The following is a 6,543-nucleotide window of genomic DNA, read 5'->3' on the forward strand; positions in this document are numbered from 1 at the left end:
TACATTCAGATCACTTTAATTTTGCACTGATTCTGAGAAACCAATTTTCTTTTCCATGGTGAAACGATTATCCAAAGAATGCCGCGTTTCATTCCGACAAAATTGAAAATTCCGCATTACTTGAAGGATGACATGATAGAAAAGTTTACGAAACCGATGGAAAAATAAAATAAATAAAAAATCTCTCTTTTAATACCATGTTTTAAGAATATTATTTTATTCCACTTAAATAATAGATATATCAAGATATGTATGTATATTAGATGAATACGAAGGATCTCTTTTTAAGAACGTAATGTGGAAGTACAAGGATTCACAGGGCATTCACCTAGCATTGGCGGTAAATTTAACTACATTTTGAGTGTGTCTAAATACTTATTGACAAATCTGGATTATCTCCAATTATAGGAGATATTTATCATATAATTTTTTTACATCTCAACAAAGATGAAGATAAAATAATTATCAAAATTGGGTCATATTTTTTAAGTATTTGAGTAATGTGACTGTCAATCATGGGTAGAATTGGCTAATGTTACAAGTGTGTAAAGAGATTACTTAAACCAAGGTATGACGGTCGTAAGCCCCGTAAATGCCCAGACTTGTATATTTTTCTACATCTATATATTAATATATATAATATTATGGTTAATTTAATTTATCAATACGAGACATCAATATCGATACAGTATTTATAATTCCAGCTTTCGACGTCAGAACCTAATGTCGAGTTCTCCGAACAATAATTTATGGAGTTATTCAAATAATCAGATTTAACTGTTATGTAGCACAATAAAGGAATTACGTATTATATTATTCTAACCCGTATGTACCTTGAAATTTTGAAACAATGCCCACTGGGAATTCTATGGCCCACTAAAATCATTAAGTGTTACGTTACGTATATAAATATGGGTTAGTATTTCCTATCTATTCTACTCAACTTGCCGCTCTCCAGTATAGGGATACCAAATAAAATTGAGAAAATTATCAAACTTTTGTATTTTGACTCTCTTCGCTTTACTTCACTTCGAATCGACCCGGTGATAACTTCGATTATATTATGAAGGCAATAATTATGTAACCAGGATTATATTATGAAGGCAATAATTATGAAAACGCAAAAGCCCTTTTGATTCTTGGATCTAAAAGTGAAGTATATATTTATGGTAAGATACAGATGACGTTATGAAGGATAATACAACTATATGGGGGTAATTTACATAGTATGTACTAATTATTTTTAAGAAAAGGAATATGACTATTGCACCGATGGCTACCACTCGTGGTAGAGTACTCAGGGTTGCGTACAGCTAAAAGCTCGCGTAAGTTGAACACTGCTAATGACGTGTTCATTAAGGAAACTTACTTTACTAAACTAGCTTAGTGACTTAATAACTTAGGATTGAAGTACGTTTCAAACATATATTTTTGTATATAATAAAATCTTTTTGGTTTATTTAATATTTTAATAATTTTGACGAAATTTCTCTGAACGTTGCATTACAACAAGGTTATTAAAAAAACATCATTATCCAGAATTTTTTTAAAAAACAAAATAGTTTAGGCCATCTGGCATTTATGTAAAAAAATCATCAAACAAAATAATCATACATTTATTTGTGATAGGACAGGGGTTAAATAAAAGCAACGAATGTTCAAAGGCAACATTTTTACGTATTTAACTTATTTTGATATTAAAACGTTAGGCAATTTATTTGCCAACCCTGCATTGGTCACTTGGGAAGTGTTCAGTCCAGTTGTTTCTATACATCTAGACAAAACAGCTTAAAAGTGACTATCTCTTTATTTGCACAACCCAAGCAAAAAGGAACATTTCACGTAAATGTGTCATGAAATATGCGATTTAAATTTTCTGGTACTTTTTGTTCTGGTTCTATCGAATGGCTTTGCTCGTTACAGTCAATCAAAAACCACTGGACTTTCGTACTGATACTCGTCCGTTGACTAAATGCTATCTACAGTTGATATTTCCAAATACTCTCCACGCAATATAAACCCTTCATTGTATTACTTGACAGGCCAAACCTAGCTCCAGCGGTCACTATTTGGCGAACGTAATGTCATAATATTCATATTATTTAGTCCTAAATACGTAATACCTACCAAACAAAACTTTTCAACAATTTAAATTTGAAATCTTAAATATAAATTAAATTTAATATTTTTGATGAATGAAGTAATACATAATACATCATTAAATTTAAAATTAGAGCATTGACGTTTATTTACTGCATGATTTGTAAACTGGTTTTATTTTCTTTGAATGAACAATACAAAAAAAAATATTGAAAATCATTAAGTAGTGAAAGCACCTGTCAAGAAGCACGGTGTCCACTATGACTTATGTTTAGTAATGCATGTGTTGCTGTTACGTTTAACAGATGGCGCTTCCGTCGTAGTCATTAAACTGTTTTTTTTTAATATGGTTTTACCTATCACAGGAAAAAAATACAGTCATAGATCACACGTCACATATAAAAATACGATCGTTTAAAATGCGCGTATTCAAATGCAACGTTGTGTACAAATTTCAATTGAATTGAATTTAAGGTTTTGAAGAATCGAACATTTGCATACTTAAGTATATATTATTAATATATATATTAGTATGCGCTTTATCACAGTTGTTTGAATTTTCTACTGTGTCTTGTTTGATTTTTATTTTTGTGATTAATATCTGTAGATTATTTTGTTCATCATATTGTTGGAACCTGATGGCAAACTGCTTGTAGCGCACTTTATCAGGCCTTAAATAAAGTGTTTTGAAATAATGTTTAATTCTTTTTACCCAACATAATATTTTTTTACTAGGTTTTAACTAGGTACAAATAATCTCTACAGCCTTCTTATCCGAAAATGTACGATTCACTACGGAAATGTGGTACCCACGAATTAATTTATGACTCTAATTTTGTATACCAAACACTGTGATATGAATAAAATACACGATTTTAAAAAATAAAATAAAAATTCCTCTTCAGTCAAAACGCAGCAGTGTAAAATATTTTATGCGAATCTCCATTTGGCCATAAAGAGAAACAATTTTATTTCCTCTAGCTCTGTTGCTGACACGACTTTATCTCTAAGGTCGACAGAATCAAGACATCGGAACGAGTAGACAGTTTCGATTGGATACCACGAAAATACTTCAGTGGCCATATGCTGAACAATGAAATTTTAATACAACTATTGCGAGGATTCATTCGCTTTGTTAACACCTAAAGCGCGATGGCCTCAAACAAAACGCGCCCAGCGGTGGTGGGTCTGATCTGACCCAGTACAGAAATCGCCTTTTAGGCGTTTTTCGTCGGGTTTTTATATTTTATATATTATTCAAAATAGCCTACATAGCAATAGGATAATGTGTCATAAGTTTTGTATGAGAATTTTCAAGTTTTTGATAGTTTTGAAATTAAATTATCCAAGCGCATTATTTTACATCCAAACGCGACAGCGCGCTGCGGCTCACTACCACAGACTAACTAATTTATATACTCGCTACTACCGCGGAGCATGTCACACGCGCATGTAGCATGGTTGGCAATAAAGCAGTGATTGTAAACATTTTTATTTTTACTGAATTCAAATAATTTGTGTTTTTAATTTTATAACTATATTTTAAGTCAACATCATAACAGATAGAATTATTAACAAAATGCAACTAAGTAATTATCTTCAAATATAAAACGTGGCAGTTAGCTCCAAAAACCACAAAATGATTCTAGGATTTTGAGTTAATGTTTCAAGATAAATTTTTGTCCATAATGCAATTAAAATTCATTTTAAATACAGTGAAAATATTTAAATTTTCATTGAAAAATATATACGGAATTGCCCAAAATGGTGTAAATATTCATTTAAAGTTCGCCATTTCTTACATAAACATTTTGCGGGTTTTAGAAATTATGAATACAATTTTGTACGAAACCAAATAAAACTAATTATTATAAAAATTTTATATACAAGTTCGTTAGACATAATAGGTATGATATTTAATTTTATTATTGACCAATAAATTATTACCAAAAAATAAGAGGACAATCGGTACTTTTCTTGTTGAAATCGATGTTTTTATCACTTACTGACATTTCTTATAAAACCACGTTTTCCGTTGCACTTTCAAATTCTGAATCTAAGGTTTTTGAATTCTAAATCACTGTCATCTGCACTATTCTCTCACTTTTCTTTCACTTTTAGAACTGTCCAAAAGTCGTTCAATCTCGTCATGAGATAATTATTTTTTTCCTGCCATTGTGGTAAAGTGTCGAAAAGATTTAAAAAAAATAAAACTATAAATCGTTCAAATATAAAACAGTTTATTGTGAAGGTCTGTGTTTTGTAATATTAATATTTTTTAAATGTAGATTTACCTTATAGTCTATATATATGATATTTAATCCGTCATACAAGTAAACAAATAAATCAGTTAAAAATAAATATAAAAAAATAACAATAAACGGAAACAATCGCCAAAGATTGACAATGTATGCTTTTGTTTTTGGGATTTCAAAATCACGGCAGACGGCACACTAACACATTGATAGCGAACAACTGACCTTACTCAATATGATTTTTGATATTTTATTTGTTCTTTTTTTTTAAATAACTCATTTGAATCTGGTCCAATAATTTTCGTTTGTATCTCAATTTGTAGGTAATTTTTTGAAGAACGATTACACTCAAGGAAAACGACGTAAACAAATTACCTATTACGTAATCAATAGTTTTCCGCGATGGTGGGTCTGACCAGACCCACCATCGCAGAGGAGGTGTTAAACAAAGTCATAGATACAGACGGCAATGAATTTCAATATCGTCTGGAGACTGGTACGAGTATCAAAAATACATTTCATTCTCACCGCACATTTTTGGGTCACTTTAATTAAATGATAAGAGTGTTCTCAGATATTTAAATGGTATAACCTCAAGGAACACGAATATTAAGTGTATTTATATATATATATATATGTATATATATATATATATATATATATATATATATATATATATATATATATATATATATATATATATATATATATATATATATATATATATATATATATATATATATATATATATATATATATATATATATATATATATATATATATATATATATATATATATATATATATATATATATATATAGATATATATATATATATATATATATAAATATTTATATATATATATATATACACATATATATATATATATATATATACATACATATATATATATGTATAAATATATATATATATATATATATATATATATATATATATATATATATATATATATATATATAAATATATATATATATATATATATATATATATATATATATATATATATATATATATATATATATATAAATATATATATATATATATAAATATATATATATATATATATATATATATTTATATATATATATGTATATATATATGTATATATATATATATATATATTATATATATATATATATATATATATATATATATATATATATATACAGTATCTACTCAATGAATTAGGGCCACCCATTATTTTTTTGAATACTCTGAAATCTTTTGGATTATTACATTTATTTTACATAAATACTTTAAGTTTTTTATTGACATCTAATATCATGTATATTACCTTCAATAATATGTAAAATATACCTGGATTATTTAAGCGTTTACAAAATTTTAAACCCTTTTTCTGAGAAAGGTCCCTAATTAGCACAGGTAGACAGATAGTTGAAAGTTCAAAAAAAAGCCCTATCTCATTTATTAGTGAAGTTTCTTGAGTTCTGATTGTTGTTTTGTTCAGAGAGGTTATATAGTTATCGTGTCTTGTGAAAAAAACTTAATTTTTAATTTTAGTTCATAAAGTATAATTTTTTTTTGTAAACACAAGTGTTTTTTTTGAAAAGGACAAAATGGGAAAAAGTAAAGACATTTCTGAGGAAAAAAAGTCTAGTGTTATAGTGCTACTGAAATTAGGAATACTATCTAATAGAGAAATTTCAAAAAAAGAAAACGTTTCTCGTCAAACAGTGGACAAAATTTCAAAATCAATAAAAAATCAGTCACCCGCCACCAGCAATCAGCGAAAGAACTGTCGTAAGATTAGAAAAACAACACCGAGGACTGATCAAAAAATCGTTCAAAGTGCCTTAGAAAACCGAAGTGCATCAGCAAAAACATTAAAAATAAAATTGGAAGAAGAGGGTATAAATATATCGGTATCAACACTGAGGCGACGTCTTTACGAAGTAAATCTGAAATGCAGGCGCCCTGTAAAAGTACCAAAATTGACACCACGAATGAAAGCGGATCGATTAAAATGGGCCAGGCTACATCGAAATTACTCGGTAGATGATTGGAAAAAGGTATTTATTTAAATTGAATTTTCAACATATCATTTTAGTCAATAAACTTATATATTTGAATTAAACTTAAATTTTCATTATTTTTCAGGTCATCTTTAGTGATGAGTGCCGGTTAGAAGCCGTGACAGAGAGCCGTC

Source organism: Brachycentrus maculatus, unplaced genomic scaffold (genome assembly GCF_059751285.1).
Source record: "Brachycentrus maculatus isolate JH-2025_06_01 unplaced genomic scaffold, ASM5975128v1 h1tg000494l, whole genome shotgun sequence".
Classification (NCBI taxonomy): Eukaryota; Metazoa; Arthropoda; class Insecta; order Trichoptera; family Brachycentridae; genus Brachycentrus; species Brachycentrus maculatus.